This window comes from Pongo pygmaeus, chromosome 14 (genome assembly GCF_028885625.2).
Source record: "Pongo pygmaeus isolate AG05252 chromosome 14, NHGRI_mPonPyg2-v2.0_pri, whole genome shotgun sequence".
Taxonomy (NCBI): domain Eukaryota; kingdom Metazoa; phylum Chordata; class Mammalia; order Primates; family Hominidae; genus Pongo; species Pongo pygmaeus.
In genome coordinates, this window is record NC_072387.2 from 52,647,271 (window position 1) to 52,665,961 (window position 18,691).

The 18,691-nt window shown below is 39.9% G+C and overlaps 2 long non-coding RNA genes across 3 annotated transcripts in view; one reads left to right on the top strand and one right to left on the bottom strand.

The window, feature by feature from the left end:
• LOC129011740 (uncharacterized) overlaps positions 1–18,691 on the bottom strand; it is a 52,034-nt gene that overhangs the window by 21,208 nt on the left and 12,135 nt on the right. For both annotated transcript variants that reach the window (XR_008493417.2, XR_008493416.2), the window contains exons 2-3: positions 13,520–13,570; positions 2,921–3,035 (exon numbers count right to left, since the gene is read on the bottom strand). This is a non-coding gene — a long non-coding RNA (uncharacterized LOC129011740). The remainder of the gene's footprint in view (positions 1–2,920; positions 3,036–13,519; positions 13,571–18,691) is intronic.
• Positions 1–18,691, top strand: part of LOC129011741 (uncharacterized) — a 42,390-nt gene that overhangs the window by 5,225 nt on the left and 18,474 nt on the right. The window lies entirely within an intron of this gene.

An 18,691-nucleotide genomic window follows, 5' to 3' on the forward strand; every position in this document is an offset into this window, starting at 1 on the left:
AAGGCACACTGGAGTAATGGACGGAGGCCATTGGTCCTTGGGGACTGGGTAGTTACAAGCCTGGCCCAGCCACCCTGAGGGGTGAGAGACATTTTTCTCTCCATACGTCTGTAACTCATCCCTGTGGGGAACACAACCTGGGAAGCTCTAGGCTATGTAGTCTGGCTCCCTACTCTTCCAGAGAAAAACAAGAGAGGAAAAGATTTTGGCCTGATCATGTTCTAACTGTGCCTTCAGTGTTAATCATGTACTGTTTTCTACACTTGCTCAGCAGCAAGATCTCCTATGCACCTGGAACAGGGCTGTGTGCTAAACCACGTCAGCAGAAGTTGGCTGTGGGAATTGGGAAAGAGGATGGATGCCAAATGTCTAGCACGGTGGTGACAACAGGAGGTACTCAATGAAGAGCATTCTCTCCCACCTCTCCACCCACCCCTAGAACTGTTACCAACAGCAGCCTGTAAACCACAAGGGGGACATCAAAGCTGACTTCCAGTAAACCAGCCTTGCTCAAAGTGGTTAAGAGAAAAAAAGGAACTTTTGCTTTAAACATAGCTTTAAGGAGAAAAGTTGTTTCTCTTTCAACTAATACAAATATGTTTAATATTTGAGATGTTGGCTACATCCACCCTTAATATTGTTTTGAAAAGTTCAAGCAGTAACAGAACACAAATTGAGAGATATGCAGGCTTCCTCACATGTGTCAGCTCGATTACACTACTTACTCTGTGGACTTTCTGCTCAGAGATTAACTGTAACCATTTCATTTCATTTCACACTTTCCCATTTAAAATGGTATGTCGCTGAGCTAATGCAGTTAGCATAGCCATTTCCTGTTTGGTTTTCCTTTTCTATTTAAATACTGTAAAAGATATTGCACTATTCCCTGTGTGGGCTTTAATCAGTAAGTGTAATTTTATTGTGTAAATTACATAACCAGTGACCTACAAAGACATCTGCTTCTAGCCAGTTGTGTGACCTTAGGCAAGTTACTTATTTTCCTTGGTCTCAGGTCTTAGTTAAAAAAAACAGGATTAATAATGCCCCTACTGTTAAGAAAATTAATTGTTGGGAGGATTGAGATAATGTGCTTACATTTCTTAGCATACAGGCCCCTTCCCAGATTCTTGTAGGAAGGTAAGAGAGTAATAATTCAGATTCTGAATGTGCTAGAACTATTCTAAATGCTTTTTGCACATTTACTTAATCTTCTCAAGGACCTTGTGAGCTAGAAACTATGATTATTCTCATTTTACAGAAGAAGAAACTGGGACATAGAGAGGTTAAGGAACTTGACCCCACACACAAGTAAGTGGGGTCAAGTTCATGCAGTTGGTTCCAGAGGCTGAATTTGTAGTTCTACGACCCTTACCAAATGTAGGTTCCTAACATTAACATTTTTGGGTGATTCCATATGTCTGTGATTCATAAATTTTTGTGAAAAAAAGCCAACTTCTCTTTTAATATAGTCAAAGTGCTGGACAGAAGTTTAATAATTCTATCGGTATAGCCTTTTTTCCCAAGAATAATACTAGATTCAAACCAAGTCAGATAAATGGCTGCCCAGGCACCTTCCCCTTCTCTGCTAAATGCCCTCTTAATTTAACCAAAGTCTCAGAGAAAACCAAAATCTGTCCTTTGAGTTTCAAATGAATTGCCTCATATTCCCATCTGAGGGGTGCTTGCACCCCTTTCTCCTCCTGGATTCTAGATGGAGAAGGAAGGTGTAGTTTTACATATTGCCGGTCAAGTTCCAATTATTTCCACATAAATATTTAATCTATGTATAAATATGTGTATCACCACGTTGTCCACTGTGGGCTTTCTCTATCATGTGGATCTGGATGTCAAAAATCCAATCCCTTCCCTTAATTTACACACACACACACACACACACGTCTTTATCTGTTCTGTTTTGTGATTTGTATGTACTTTAGATCCTTTGCTGAAGACTTGGATAAATAAAGGGGTTTATATGATACCAATTCCAACAAATTAAAACAATTTAAAATTGATGTTATATAATTTTTTTCCATCAACTGGGGCCTGTACCATGTGGTTCAACAATCTCCCCACCCTTCTACCCAGATTCTCACTAGTAAAAAAATAGTACACTTTCCTTTTTTTATGCAGAGCAAGTCAATCCTGTCTTTGTCCTATCTTTTCCTTCCATAACTTTCCTTAGGCTTTTTTGCTCAAATCTTTGCATCAGGCTGGCTCATCAAGGTAGGAGAAATTCTGAAGCCAGCTGCTGAGATAGTCTGTTTTCTTAGATGGCATTAAGATTGTCCACAACTGGAATAAGTAATGCATCTCTGAGATTAACCAATCTTGACAGTTACATAGCAAGTTTCAACATCCCATTTTAATTCTCTCTCTTACAACTCAAGGCAACTGCCTCTTGTCCTTTGTTCAGAAACCCAGGGTGCAGGATTCATTAACCCTTAACTAATATTCCATTCTAGAGATTGTGGGCTTCTTGGTGTGAAAGCTGTTTTTAATTTTCTCCAACCCTTGAGGCCACTGACTGGAGGTGAGGAGACAGAAAGTGAGGCAAGAGAAGCGGTTACCTGGGAAGGCTCTCAGCACTATGGGGGTGGGAAAGAAAGAGCACTGATCAAAGGACAAAGGGGCAGAATTTAGGTGGCAGCACTGGAGACGACTCAGAGAAGGGACCATGGCAGAGACAGACTCAAAGCTTGACTTGTCTGGGAGCCCTGCGAGAACAATTTTCAATTTTCAGTAACTGAAAATTAGGTCCAAGTCTGCCCTGTTTTACGTTTTGCTAATGTGCAGCAAGCTGCCATTTTTCTTTCCTCTGTTCCTTTGATCTCATGATCAGCATTTCCAATTAATATTTGTTTAACACCAGGCCTGGGGTAGATATTTGGAGAATAGACTGAAAAGAAAATGCCCGCACCCTGCCCTGGAAACTTTCGGAGATGCCTGCTGATTGTTCTGGTGCTGCTGTGCTCGTAACTTCAAAGCAAGTGCGACAGCCGTTCTGCCCAGATTCAGTCCCAACCAGCTTCCTACTGGGGGAAGAAAGAACACAATAGGAATTAGTGAAATTTCCAGTTTTGCCAAATACATGGACTTTGGCACACAATAAAAATGTTTTTATAAAAGTTAAAAATGCTTTATGAAAGTGTACACTTACAAAGTAGAAAGCTGTTCAGCCCTAGTCCTACCAGCCCTGGGAATGCGGACAGCCTGGTCCTGAAGGATGGTGCCCGGGGGCAGTGAGATCTTCCAGCAACACTTCAGAGTGGATGCCATCAGATGGCTTCTCCTCAGGGAAGCCATTTGCCATCAAAGAAAAATATTTCCTTTCATTTAATTATGTGGATTTTTGCTAAATTAAATGCACTAAGAGGCTGGGATCCAACATTTACAAAGGAGAAATCTCAGACTCCTCTGGTTTCTGCTGGCCTGTGCTTTCTTGAAAACAGACACTGGGCAATGGAAAATGTGGTAAAAGTTTTAATGCTCATGCTAAAAGGAAAAACACCTTTCCTTCCCTTTCCTTTACATTGGCCATCCACGCCTGGCAAGGCAAAGACCAGCTGAGTGAAAAGTCATTTGTGCAAAATCCAGCCAAGCTGTCAGTTGAGCTTAGCAAGTAGTGACTTGGAAACAAAAACATTAGGGGAAAGAAACTCATCTTCAGATATATTTTATTTTTGGTGTTCTATGACAAGGAGTAGATTGAATTCACCTTCAAAGAAATGTTTTCAAGAAAATATCCCAAAACATACCATTTTAATTTATATTATATTAATGCTTGAAATGAAATGGAAGAAAATGAAAAGTAGTGAAAACAATTTTCCATAAAGTAGGACATATTTGCTCTTAAATTTCCAATGTGATGATAGTCTTTTATGGAGCTGAAAAAAAGAAGGAGGTAGAAAACAGGGACTTCTAACAATATCTATCAGTGTTTTCTCTAATTCAGCCACAGAGGGATTTACATGTTGTTCTTTGCTTGATTCTAAAACATGTGTCTCCAGGTGGGAAAAGAAATCTGGTTGCAGGGAGAGGAGAAAATTCTACTCTTAGCTTTTCCACATGGCTTTATTAAAAAATCATTTTACTTTTTTGGGGAACAATTTTTATATATGAAAAATAGAAACATAGATGCTTCCTAACGGATCCCAATGGTCCCATGCCTTGAGACTGTACTCAGAAAGGTGAAGAGATAGAGATGTTTCTCTCTGCTCTCTGGCAAGTGGGGCAATGCCACAGTCACTGCCTCAGCACCACCACCTCCCTGTCCTAGCGCCCAGGGCAACTTAGGATGCTTCTGAATCTGTACATAACGCTGAAGTCTGCAAAAGCCTTCTCTAACATTAAATTCCCTTGTCAACTCTTAGGCCCCTTTAAACCGTGAACAAGACGACCCTTGTTCTGGAAAATCTATCTATCTTGCCAACACACACACATATACAAAAACACAACTGTTGGGCAAATAAATCTTTCCAGAGAAAATAGATTCCTTTCCAATTCAGTCAACTGTACTGAGCTGGAAAGCGAGAAATGTTATTTTTCCAGGACGAAGGAAAAACAAGATCTCTCCTTGTTTACCCTGTCTAGCCCATTTCAAAAGAAGGTCAGTTTAATGCCTTCATTAAAAAAAAAAAAAAATCTCAAGTGTTGTATATCAGAAGACACTTAGTTCCTTTCAGGCTGGGAATCGCACATTGAGGCTCTGTGTTTTTTTCCCTTTGACCTAAGATACACTGGCAGGGCTGAATTGCCTACTGCTCTGGAGATGTCAAAAGTATCAGGAGTGGGAAGGACGGAGTCTGGTGATGTGGAATTCTTTACTATTGGCCAGCCTCCTGATTGCCAGCCTGTGTCCCACCCCAGTAACTGAGCATGAAAGATGGAGCTTGTGAATTGATCCCCACTTCATTCAAGGCCACACACATTCTCCATGCTTACTTCTCCATATTCCCCATAATTTGAGGGCCTGGATCATCCCCTTGGAGAGTGAGAAAACATGGAGTTATGTTCCTGGCTGAAAAGCATGGTATAGAATATAAATTAGACACAATGTTTGTCTATTCCCTGGGACGCTCTTTAGGACTTAAAGTTCTAAGTCTCAAGGAAGTCCTAACTATAGCGACAGTAACTGGAGTCTGAGGATTCCAGCTTCCTGGTTCCTTGACACAAATATAGGCTTCACATGTATAGCATGTAGCATATAGTTGTTGCCCAGTAAAAATTTCTGTTTCTATTTTTTCACCAAAAAATTTCTATTTGCCATTAGATATGGCAGAAAAAAGGTAATAATTTCATATATTTTCATTTCTTCCAAACATCATTAGTTCTTGTCTTACCCAATTTGTGGTTGCCATAAGGGTATGCAATTATACATATTTCTTCTCTGCCTTATCCCAAACCTATTCCAAACAGAATAGTCTAATATATGGCTGCTGGGTCACAGTGGCACATGAGCCACAGCCGAATGGAAAAAAATGCAAAATATCTTATTAGTAACTATATTGATTACATGTTAACAAGATAATATTTTGTATATACTGGATTAAATTCAATATATCATTAAAATCAATTTGACCTATATCTTTTTACTTTTTTAATATGGCTACTAGAAATTTAAAATTACATATGTAGCCTGCACTATATTCCTATTAGATAGTGCTGGTGTAGACTACTCTGTGAAATGTAGAATTAATAAGGTAATAATTGAAGGTAAGGGCCTATGGTAATAACTAGCCTTTATGGCACATTTTCTATGTCTGGCATTTTATATGATTTTATCTCATTCTAATTACATTTATGAAAGGTAATTATTATTAGCCCATTTGTTGAAAGTATTCTGCCTAAAATTTTATAGCATGCTAACAGAGCTGGTATTTAAAATCTGGGTTTCTGGCAGTAGAAAACATGAGCTTTACAGTCTGAAATGATATCTCTTCAGTATTCTCTAAAAAAAAAATTCCCAAGAATGTTGACATCAGGTGACCTGGAAAAAATAGGAGTATCTACTCCATTAGTTCCTAATTACAGCTTTAAAATTTTGATAATCTGAAAATCAGTGTTATATATTTTTTATTATTGAGAAGGAATAATAATAGAAACATTGGTCTCTAACCTATGAATTTAAACTGGAGAAAATCACAAATTAAGCTTCTGTCTTTCTTAAACACAGAAGAAAAGGGAAACTTATTTGATGGGAAATAAGTTAATATTCATTGAGCACCTACTATTTCCATTCATGTCCCATAAATGCATTATTCTTAACAGGTCCAAAATGGAAAACATCATCTTTTTTTTTTTTTACAGTTTTTTTTGTTTTGGTTTTTTAAATTATACTTTAAGTTTTAGGGCACATGTGTACAACGTGCAGGTTAGTTACATATGTATACATGTGCCATGTTGGTGTGCTGCACCCATTAACTCGTCATTTAGCATTAGGTATATCTCCTAATGCTATCCCTCCCCCCTCCCCCACCCCACAACAGGCCCCAGTGTGTGATGTTCCCCTTCCTGTGTCCCTGTGTTCTCATTGTTCAATTCCCACCTATGAGTGAGAACATGCAGTGTTTGGGAAAACATCATCTTTATCCCCAAACCAGCTCCTCCTCATCCTCCATTCTCTATCTTAGGTATAGCCACCTGAATCTACCTACTCACTTATGCCAGAAACCTCATTCTTTTCTCAGCTCCTCTCGTTTCTTTACCCTCCTTCCAATCTTGCCAGTTTATAGAACATAGGTATTCTTACTTTGCCTGAGCAGTAGATTGTGCTTCCCCGTGGCTGTGCGAAGTTCTTATTCCTATCAGCAGAACGTTTTCCCACATCCCCCAGCACATGGAGTTATTCAGCTTGCTAATGTTCTCCAAATAGGTATAAAATTATATCTCATTATTATGTTAATTTGCTGAAGTACTTACGATTTGTTCGTTTTGGGGGGTTTATTGCTTTGTAAATTGCCTGTTCATATACTTTACCCATTTCTCTAAATGAAGTTACTCTCTTTACCTTGTTTGATTTGACTTCTTCTTTGATCTGGTCTCTTCATGTATATTCTAGATAGGAATCCTTTGTCTGTTTGAATATGATAAGTCTCTGTTTCTATTTTTAAATGTCTTTCTAACTTTATTCATGTCATGTGTCTTTCTGTATAATAAAAAAAACTTAATTTTGGTATATATCAAGAATCAATGTTATACCACATGGCTTTTTTGAAGTTTTTGTTTAAGTTTTGAAATGCTCTACTGATCCAACATTACATACATTTTTAGAACAAATTTATGATGAATTTCAGACTAGAATTTTGATGAAATTACACTGTGCCTACTAGATACATTTGGAGAGGGTTAACATCTTTATGATATTAAATCTTCCCATGTAGCAATAAGAAATATTTCTCATTCATTCAGGTTTTTTTCTGTGTTATTAGAATATTTAAGTTTTTTCAAGGGGGCTCTATGTATTCTTGTTTAATTACCAGATATTTTTAGTTGTTGTTGTTATTGTAAATGGTATCTTGCTTTTAAAAAAGTTACATTTTATATTTGCTTGCTGTTGGAAATGCTCTTATGGTTTGATCAAATGTCCACCAAGTTTTTATTGTTTAGCTGTTGATCCTATTGTTTATTACTAGTAAATGGATATAAAATCTGCAAACACTGACAGTTAATTTCTTCCTTTCCGTCACCATTTTTATCTTTCTTTCCTTCAATGTGGGCTAGGATTACCAACAGTATAGTATTGGTTGTGTTATATAGTGGCTTATCACAGTGAGAATGCTTGTCTCCACAGGAATGCAGTTAAATTTTCTCCATTAACTATAATGTTTGTGGAGGTTTTGGAATGTAACCAAAATCCACTTAGGGGAATTAAAGAAATCCTTTTCTACTCTTTGCTAAGAGTTTTTATCATAAATAAGTAAAGAATTTATCAAGTACTTTTTCTGCATCAATTGAAATTATTGTGAGATTTTAAAAAATTTAATTTACTAATGTTCTTAATTTTGTTGGCAGAATCCCTAATAAGGAATCATTCATTAATCAAGCTGTATTATTTTAAAACATACTATTGGGTTCAATTAGCTAATATTTTAAAAGATATTTTTCATCTACTTGAGTATGAGAAATTGAGCTATAATTTTCTTTCTTTCTTCGTAAAACACCATCGTTGTAAAATGTCCATCTGATTGCGCCAATATCATAAAATGAACTCAGTAGCTTTTGCTCTTTCTCTTTTGGAATAATTTAGAATACAGATTAGAATTTGTTGTTCCTCAAGAGTTTGATAGAACGCACCTGTAAAACCGTTTGGGCTTACAATTTTTTGAGAGGAGAGGTCATTGATTGCATTTCATCTCTAAAATCTGTTGGTTTAGTCAAGTGTCCTATTCTTTATGTCAGTTTTGGCATTTAATATTTTTTCATTTTGATTAGGTTTTCAAAATTTTTATATTTTAATAAGTTCACATCCCTCTTCTAGTATTTCAATGTTTTTTGAAAATGATACCTGTTGATAGAGAATTCAAACAATATAGAAAATATTAAAGAAAAACATAACAAAAATCCACCCCAAATCCTACGCTCCAGAAATAATCATAATATAAACATCTATATATTTAGGTATTTTTATAGCAGTCATCTTTCTATGTACAAAATTATAACAATATTAATAATAACAATAGACACACATATAGTACTTATTATATACATATACTGTATTAGTCTGTTCTTGCATTACTGTAAAGAATTATCTGAGACTGGGTAATTTATAAAGAAAAGAGGTTTAATTGGCTCATGGTTCTTCAAGCTGTACAGGAAGAACAGCACTTCTGCTTTTGGAGAGGCCTCAGGAAACTTACAATCATGGCGGAAGGCAAAGAGGGAATGAGGCATCTCACATGGTGGAAGCAGAAGCAAGAGAGAGAGAGGGGAGGTGATATACACTTTGAAACAACCAGCTCATGCAAGAACTCACTCAGTCACTCACTCATTACCACAAAAACAGTACCAAGAGGATAGTACTAAATCATACACGAGAAACTACCCCCACGATCCAATCACCTCTTACCAGGCCTCACCTCCAACACTGGGGATAACAACTGAACATGAGATTTGGGTGGGGACACAGATCTAAACCATATGAGATACTGATAGAAGAATTATGTACATATATAGATAGAAGAATGGATGCTTAGAAAGCTAAATGATGGATAGACAGGTATATAACCCTGCACGTATTTCTATTATAAGACCCACAAGAACTTTTTATTTGCATTTAATGATCACAAATATATCCCCCACAGGATTCTGCACTCAATGAGAGTGGGAACCATGTTCTATGCGTCACTGCAGCCAGGCTGGTTTCTGGCATTGATTCCAACTTTATAGGATGTTTATTGAATGAGTGAGTAAATGAAGAACATGCAGTGCAATGTGCAAACATTGTTCAAGGAACGACATACGTTTTGCTTATGTAAGCCTTCCCAGCCCCTTGCAAAGAAGATGTATCATCCCCATATTTCAGATGAGGAACTGAAATAGGAAGAAAGTAATTTGCCCAGGGCCTAAAGGGCAATCTGCTGGATTCTGGCATGGGCTCTGATTCTGATATCCCCCCTTTCCACTATACCGCACTGATACTCAGAACAAATACCCCAAGAGGCCAAAAAAGGTGTGAAGAATCTGCAGTTCCTTCATTGAAAACATATTTATTAAGCTCCTCCTAAACACCACGCACTGGGATAGGAACCGAGTTTCAATGACTCCTAAACAGGGCTCCTGCATTGTATCCCAACAATGCAAAAAAACAACCTATGGTTATGCTGTGGCTGTGCTCTGGAGTGTGTTGTGTGAGTGAAGGGAGAAGGACGAGAAAGAAAGTGGTTCCCAGAGGCTTCCTATGTAGAAGCAGGAAAATAGAAGGCAGTCATTTGGAGGAGCCAGGGACACTGCTCCAGGCCAACACGGGCCCAGCAGTGGAAGTGATGAAAAAAGGAGGGCCCTGTAGGAGACACAAGCAGCCCTGCTTAGAAAACAGCACCCACTTTGGGCCTACCAATTAGGGAAAAAAGGCCGTCTCTGCTGACCAATTAGAAGAAGGTTCCCTTTCATCTCGCTGACCCAGTCCCATGCTGCACACATCGCAGGGGCCAAACAAGAGCGGGTCTAAGCCCCGACTGCCCTGGCTTAGCTGAGTGCCCTTGTCAGAGCAAAACCCACATCATCACCCAGCCCCCAGGGTGAAGCTCTCAGTAGGGCAGCCCTCATCATAGCTCCCTTTATTTAAGGCTACTGTAACAAGTCATTAGAACAGATCCTGGTTGGTTTTATGACATCTGCCCCCTAAGGTTAACAAATATGTCAATCAAGAGGATTATAATCTAAGGAGGGAAAGAAAGCAGGGTAGGTTTTCTGGTGACTTTCATATTACCAGAAATCCCAATTAAGAATTTCAGATTTTTTTTTTTTTTTGGGACAGTCTTACTCTGTCGTCCAGGCTGGAGTACAGTGGCAACCTCTCACTACAACCTCTGCCTCCCAGGTTCAACTGATTCACCTGCCTCAGCCTCCCTAGAAGTTGGGATTACAGGCACCTGCCACCATGTCCAGCTAATTTTTGTAGAGAAGGGGTTTCACCATGTTGGTCAGGCTGATCTTGAACTCCTGACCTCAAGTGATCCACCCGCCTCAGATTCCCAAAGTGCTGGGATTAGAGGCATGAGCCATTGCACTGGCCAAGAATTTCAGATTTCTTAACATTGTTTTCAAACATCACCAGTTCTCCAAGAAGCTATATACATTGGAGAAGAGTGTTTGAAAACAATTTTTTGTACCCTGTTCTTTTCTCTTTGTTAACAATTTTAAATCTTTGTTTTGAAGTTTAACATACACACAGAAAAGTGCACACATTTTAAGTGTACAGCTCAATAAAGTTTTACAAAATGACTACATCCAAGTAACCAGCACCCAAGTCAAAAAACAGAATTATTACTAACATCCAGAAATCCTCTCATATCTTCTTCCAGCCACTGCTCCCTCTCCTCAGATAACCTCTGCTTCTAACTGCTAACACCCCAGGCTCACTTTGCCTGTTTGTGAACTCTACATAAATTGAATAATTTAGTGAGTTCTCTTTACTGTCTGGCTTCTTTTCCTTAACCTTGTATTTGTGAGACTGATACACGGCCTTGCCAATAGCCAATAGTTCATTTATTCTCATTGCTGTATAGTATGCCTTTGTGAGGATGTATTATAAATTATTTCATTCATTCTACTGTCGATGGACATTTGGATCATCTTCGGTTTAGGGCTAATGTGAACAGTTACCAGCCTGTTTTTAATGTTTGATTGTTATTAACATAACCCTGCCAAAAGCCGCACTAAATGTGAATGTGAAATTCAAGGGCTGATAAATTGCTGTGGCCGTAGGAAGCAAAAATAACTGTAAAGGATCTTTTATCTTGATTAGAAAACTTAAAGATATGTTACCATATAAGGCAATTATATACTGTATAAGCAATTATATGCAGTTCATTGCATAATGCCAGTAGTCATTAGACAGTGAGAAGCAAACAAGATTGATGAATTTTCAGGTAAAGAATAGGGGTCTATGTGATTCTGGCAACAGCTGGTCAATTTTACCCTCTGCATTTAGCAGAGCTTTGTAACTTTTTTATGATATGACAATGTGATATTCCTAAGATTGCGCATATAAACTGTGCTGATTGACTTCAAACTCTGTGAGGTAGGTGGCAAGTAGCATCACTTTCATTTTCCAGAAAAGGGAGTTTAGACAAATTGCTTTCTCTCCCTCTCCCCAGGCGCAGGACGGCAAGTCAGTGTCATGGCTACAGAACGCATAGGCTTCTGCCTGTGAGCTGAGCTTTTCCAACTGTCCTCCCCACATGTGCCCAATATGCAGCGGGAAGGCAGTGGGAGGAACTGCAGCCTTGAGGTGGGAGGAATTCTATTAATACCTTGGATATTTATAGTACTCTGGAGTACTTGGAGCATCTTTTCAGAAGAGCTGGCCAAAGTCTGTGACTCATATGCCAACACAACGAGCAATGTCATTTTGGAGACAGGCTGTCACATGGCGCTTGCAACTTCCGAGACTCCTTATAGGGGCCAATTTCTCACCCCTGGTTATTATGTTCAAGAAATTGATGAATTAATCAAGGAACAATCCTTGGAGATGTTTTCTGGGCATCTCCACACAGGCTGGCTCCATCCCAGGGGTTCTTTGCCTTTTGTGCTGTGAATTTCCTTGGCCATCTGGTAAAGGCTTACAGACTCCTTTTCAGAATATTGTTTTAAAATGTGTAAAATAAAATACATGGAATTACAAAGGAAACAAAGCATACTGAAATACAGTTATCCGAGCTGTAGAAACAAAAACAAGTTTGTGATCTAATAACGTGTGTTTCTTTGCTGACATGTTCCACAACCAGATCTAGAGGTGAGAAAAGAATTAACAGAATTTCAAACTAATAAGTATTCACAATATTTGACAATACCTGCAATAATGTGATGTGATATTAAAATACTTTTCTTTCTATTGGTGACAGTCACAGATACTGCAACTACTTCTGCAGTTTGCTGCCTATCATCATAGTTGAAAAAGATTTAAAATTTCCATTAGAGGTTAGTAAAAACTTCAGAGGTATTTTTTTCCCATCTAAATTCACAGACACCTGAATTCCATCCCTCATCCCTGAAATCTATTCCTACCTTAATACCCCCAAAGGTGGCTCCTAGGTTAGGTGCACACACACACACACACACACACCCCTCTAAACACCATCAGCTATCTGAAACCTGCCAGCCTCTCTCCAGAAAGCTGGACTCCAGGCCAGTCCTATGGCCAGGCCAGAGATTAGGAAGCTAAGGGCTTGTGATTATGAATCTCAGATTCTGCTACTACTACCAAGTAAGAATTGGCCTTAGGTGTAATCAAGGTCAGTTCCCAGCATGGCTCCTTGTGACAGAGCTGAGTAACAGGCCTTCTTTTCAATGATGCTCTGGACAATTGACAAGTTCAGATGATACCCAGGAACTACTGTTGATATTAAGTTGATGCTCATTAAGTGGATGAAAGCATTATGGTTATTAAAGAAAATGTCCCCATTTTTAAAAGATGCATGCTGAAGTATACAGGGGTAAATAACATATCTGGGTTTTATAATTAGAGTTTTTTTTTAATGACTCTGGGTTAAAAGGGAGATGAATGAAGCAAAAGTGGTGAAAAATTCAATTAAAATTTCTGGACTCTAGATGATGCTTATATAGGGGCTAGTTATACTGTTCCCTCTGCTTTAGCTTATGTTTAAAACTTTTTCCTATAAAAACCTTAAAAATAATTTTGGACCAAAAATTAGGTGGAGAATAGTTTTTTTATAGCGCCAATTTGCTTTTTATGATAACTATTACTCAATTTAGTTCAACTTACAACGCAATGGCTAAATTGTATCATTTCTCATATAGTAAGCATAAGAGTTTTAAAAACTGGTTTTCTCCATACCTTTTGCCAGTTGTCATGCATGATCTCACTCTCTAGGAGTTCATAGTTAAGCTGTGAAGACATAATGGATACACATGAGACCAGAGTTGGGAAACAATGTCAGACAGGGTATGATGTAAATGCCAAGACAAGTGATAAAGATGGAAAATGTGATACGTATTCAGGAAAAGGGGAGATCAGGGAGGGCTGGAAGGCAAGGCTGGTGGCTTTGAGTTGCAAGTTGTTCGCTGCCTATTGGTCTCAGCTTTGGATTCATTGCCTCTTTCCGTTTAGGAGTCTTTCTTTGCATTCATTTCTCCATGGCAGAATTCCCTCTGGATTCTTAAAGGAGTGACAAACTTCTTGCTTTCAGTATCTCCCTGTGCCCTTTCCTTACGAGGCTATATTTGACACATACTGAGTCTCCATGAATGTGCACCCTCCATCTGCTCATGGCTGCTCCATCTCACCTTTCTGTCCCAGATGGTGAACTGCAGCACAGGTGCTACCACCACCAGCATTCTTGCCCACTCAACCCAGTGTCCTCCTGGCCCTGTGTGGCAGTAATGTCTGCCAGGCAGGCAGCCAGGGAGCTAACGTGCCCAGACCTGACAGTGGCCTCAGAGGAGAGCCCCTCCCTCCCGTGTGCTGGGGAAGGGGACAATTGCCAGCCATAAAGGAAAGAGTGGACACCTAACCAAGATAGGGAACCCAGCTGGTGCTGAAATCACAGCCCTTCAAATGGGCCAGAATGATTTCTCAAAACAGGAGGAAAAAAAATCCCTAGAAACCATTCAAAGAAGACCCAAGTCCAAATTCTGGATGATCTAAGTTAAAAAAAAAAAAAAAAAAAAAAATCCCGACATTGCCTAGGTCATTGACACAAAAGAAAGTTTTTCTTTGCTTTTTTTCCCTTTGGCTTATTCTCATTCTGAATTATCTGAAGCACTGTGACCAGGTTACTTGGCCGTGCTGAGTTGGCAAACAGATGAAGCCATGTGGGCGAGGAGGTGGGATACACATAAGCATCTGCCATCCACATCACACTGGGAGACTGCCATGTCGCAGTAGCCATTGGATCCTTTCATGGCTTAGAACCACAAGTTTGAAGTAAAAAAGAAAACATCAAATCCATGTTACTTAAGACTGGTAGGATTCAAGAAGACTGTCAGAACACATTCCCTGACTCACAGGCAAAACTTCAACCCAAGCAGTCATCCATCTCTGGACCCTGCCTTCTCTGGGCTCTGTATCATTCCCCACACCTCCTCGGTCTCTGGACCCTGCCTTCCCTGGGCTCTGTATCATTCCCCATACCTCCTTGGTTATGGGGGACTCCATAGGAGACTGGTCTACAGACTAATTTCATCCCACCTCTCATGTGTACAAAAATGAAAACAAAATGCTTTAACATCATCAACAACAAAAGGACAGCTGCTGTTCTGCATCTAGGGGAGAAGCTTCTCAAAGGAAAAGACATCAAGGTGTGGCCATGATTTATGCACACAAGGTCTGAGTCTGACCCGGAGAGGCTGGGACACAGAATTATTGAACTTTTGCTGAATGAAGTAACGGGAATTTTGAGTTTTCTTCAGGGAAACAAAGAGAAACCACAGGGACTGCATCGCTGGGAACAAACAGTGGTCTCTGGTGAGAGACACGAGAGTCATGCGCATGTGGCAGGTGAGGGGCTCAAGAAGGACCGTGAGATATTTATTGGGGTGAGGATAGCTATGGCATTTAAAGAACAGTGGCATTTGATTTTTTATTCGAAATAGTTTTCCTTCTGCATCATCTTGTGACCCCTTCCATAACCTCAGCCCTCCCATAAGTCTTTACATATGGCAGCTTTGTGTGGGGGGATATTTGGGGAAGAACAGACATGAGATGCTGTCTGGTGAGGGGAAGGAGGGATAGGACAGTAACCGCAGGAGCTGTGAGTGGTCACTAAGAAGAGGCTGTCGTGGAGAAAAGGCTGGAGCACAGACCATCTCACCTCAGGAGTGGATGTAAGATGATCCCCTTTCATTCAAAATACACTAGAAGAAGGTGGCCCTGATGGCAAGGTGGGAGGGGAAAGCTGGTTCTTACTGGGAAAGGGGCTGCACTGGCAGGAGACACTGAGGTCCTTAAGAAACAAAAAATCACATTTCCCTGGTTTGAATGAGAACCTACACACACATACAGATACACATAATTAATCTTTGCTATTTTTTGGCTTACTTAAAGTTTTATTTATCTTTCATTACAGAATTTATCACATTATACTGTATTATTTCTGATATATTCATATGTTTTATAAGTGAAAATGTGAACTTTATATCTTTTGCACCGCAAAGTGCCTGGCATATGTTAAGAGTTGTTTATTGAATGAACACTTGAATAAATGGCTGCTACATATATTTGTTAACAAGATGAAACTCTGAGTCACTCAGCAGAATCGGGTCTCATTTGCCATCACGGGGCTGATGTCAGTTTTGTTCCTACCTTTCTGCACCTCCCTGATCCATTTAGATGAACCCTGGCTTCAGGAAGCGCTAGTTCTATGATGTCCTACACTGGAATCTACAACACTCTTCTACGCACCACAGTTTCTGGCTGAGGAGGAGGTGTGAACAGGCTGGCGTGGGCATGTCACTCTCACTGGGCCTGGCAGAGCTGGCCAGCTGCACCGCCCAATACAGGGGTCAGCTTGTTGCCAAGAGCAGTAGTGGCCTTGTGAGTAAGCTGAGTGGGCAGGCACAGCCTGAGTCATTTGATAAGTGCCCGGAAGCTGACCATCCCACAGCCCCCGACATTGAACTTCCCATTTCCTGTTACAGTAGCCAAAACTCTACCACCCTTAGCTATTCATGCTTTTGGATCTTTCAGAGATCTCAATTAGTGAGTATTTGTGTAGGCTTCCAGTATAGGGAGAAAAGGACAAGTGAGGAAGACAGTGAGAAAAAGAAATGGGAGGAAGATACAGATAAGCTTTGCACCCTTCCCTGTCCTTGTGCAGGACAATGCTTTCTCGAAAGAATAGCTCTAGCTCTTCCAAGCTGCCCAGACAACCGTGAGAAGCCCACAGGGTCAGGACTGTCCACACATCTTCTTACACACATACTTTCTCTGTCAGCCATACAACATCTGAAAACTCACACACATGAGAGAGATGGGAGAGACAGAGAAGAAGATCAAAACAAAGTGTGCTGTACAGTAAAGGCACTGTAATCTTAACCTGATACCCCAGGCCCACATTTCCAGGCTCCCTCCCCCAACCAGGTAAGACCTAGGATCTGAAGAAGAATCCTTTTCTAGATGAAGGTTATGATTAAGAGGAAACACACAACTGTATTTTCCTGATCCCAAATTAGAATGTAGGATCAGACATATCTGTAAATATTTTTATCTATGAAGTCTTAAAAAAAAAAGAAAACAAATGAAATTGCTTCAGTTTACATGTAATAAATCTCCTTTATTGATGAATGGATTTAACTTTATTGACTTTGGTCTGGGAGAGACCTGTGAATCAGGTCCTCCACCTCATCAAGACCACTCTGGAGATGCTGCTCTTAACCACCTACACCATGGACGTATGCACAGGCCAGCCCCTGGAATCTCCATTTCATTTGCCTTTCATGACCTTTTGCCTTTCAAATCATTGAACAAGTGATTTGTTATGCTTTCACTTCTCATTCTAAGTAAATGTTCACTTTTTTTGTTTGTCTTTAAGAGATGAGGTCTTGTTATGTTGCCCAGGCTGAACTTGAATTCCTGGGCTCAAGTAATCCTCCTGTTTCAGCCTCCTGAGTAGCTGAGACTACAGCCCTGAGCCACTGTGCCTAGCTAATATTCACTTTTCTACCTAATTTTGCTTTTGTGATTTTGTATTCCTTTTCATCAAGAGGGCCCCCATATTATATAAGTTTCAGTCCCTAAAAAGTTGTATCTGCCCGTTCATATATCTACCCATGTAGTGCACGCTCTTAGTGTGCATAATTACACAAGAAATCTCAACTAATGGATATCTCATAACCATGATTTTTTTTTTCTTTTTTTTGAGACAGAGTCTTGCTCTGTGGCCCAGGCTGGAGTGCATCTTGGCTCATTGCAACCTCTGCCTCTTGGGTTCAAGTGATTCTCCCACCTCAGCCTCCTGAGTAGGTGAGATTATAGGTGCTCGCCACCATGCCTGGCTAATTTTTGTGATTTTAGTAGAGATTGGGTTTCACCATGTTGGCCAGGCTGGTCTCGAACTCCTGATCTCCTCACCCACCTCAGTCTCCCAAAGTGCTGGGATTATAGGCATGGGCCACTGCTCCCAGCCACCATGATTCTTAATTAAGCAGAATGTTGTCTGCATAATGCTCTTAGAAGCAATTAATGAAATTAAAAGAATGGAAGCAGATAGTGGAGATTTCTATTTCAGAAATGTAGCAAGTATTTAACCCAGTCCCCAGACTTTTGTCCACCTGTATGCACAGAAAAGTATGATAGCAGCTAACACTCACATAGCGTTTACTGTGAACTAGGCCCCATTTAGTCCTCGTAGCCACCCATTGAGATAGGTGCTAACTCATTTTACAGATAAAGAAACTGAGGCATAGAGAAATCAAGCATTTCCAAAGTTACACCTAATACAAGGCACACCTGGTTTTTTGACCCAGGCCATCTAGGTCCAGAATCCAAGGTCTCCACCTCTATGCTATTATCACCTATGTAGCATCATTGCTGATGTTTGAGATGATGATCCAGTAGCACAGAAACACATCATTACTTTGTTTTCTACTGACAAATATTGTCTTTTACTCTTAGCATTCTGGTTAAATAAAATCATGGTTGCTTTCCTTTCAGTTTCCTCCCTTCCTCAACTAGGAATGACAGATATCCCTGGACATGCCTGACACATAGTCTGACACATTGGCAAGGGTTGAAGTGGGCTGAGTGGTGCCCCCAAAGATATCAGGCCCTAATCCTCAGAATCTGTGAATATTCTTTTATATGGTAAAGTTTTCACAGATACATCTAAATTAAGAATCTTGAGATGAGAAGATCATCTTGAATTATCTGGGTGGGCCCTAAATACCATCAAAAGTGTCCTTATGAAAGAATGGCAGAGGGGAGTTAAACACACAAAGGAGACAGCAATGTGAAGGCAGAAACAGAGACTGGAGTGATGCAGCCTCAGGCCAAAGAACAGGAAGGAACGCT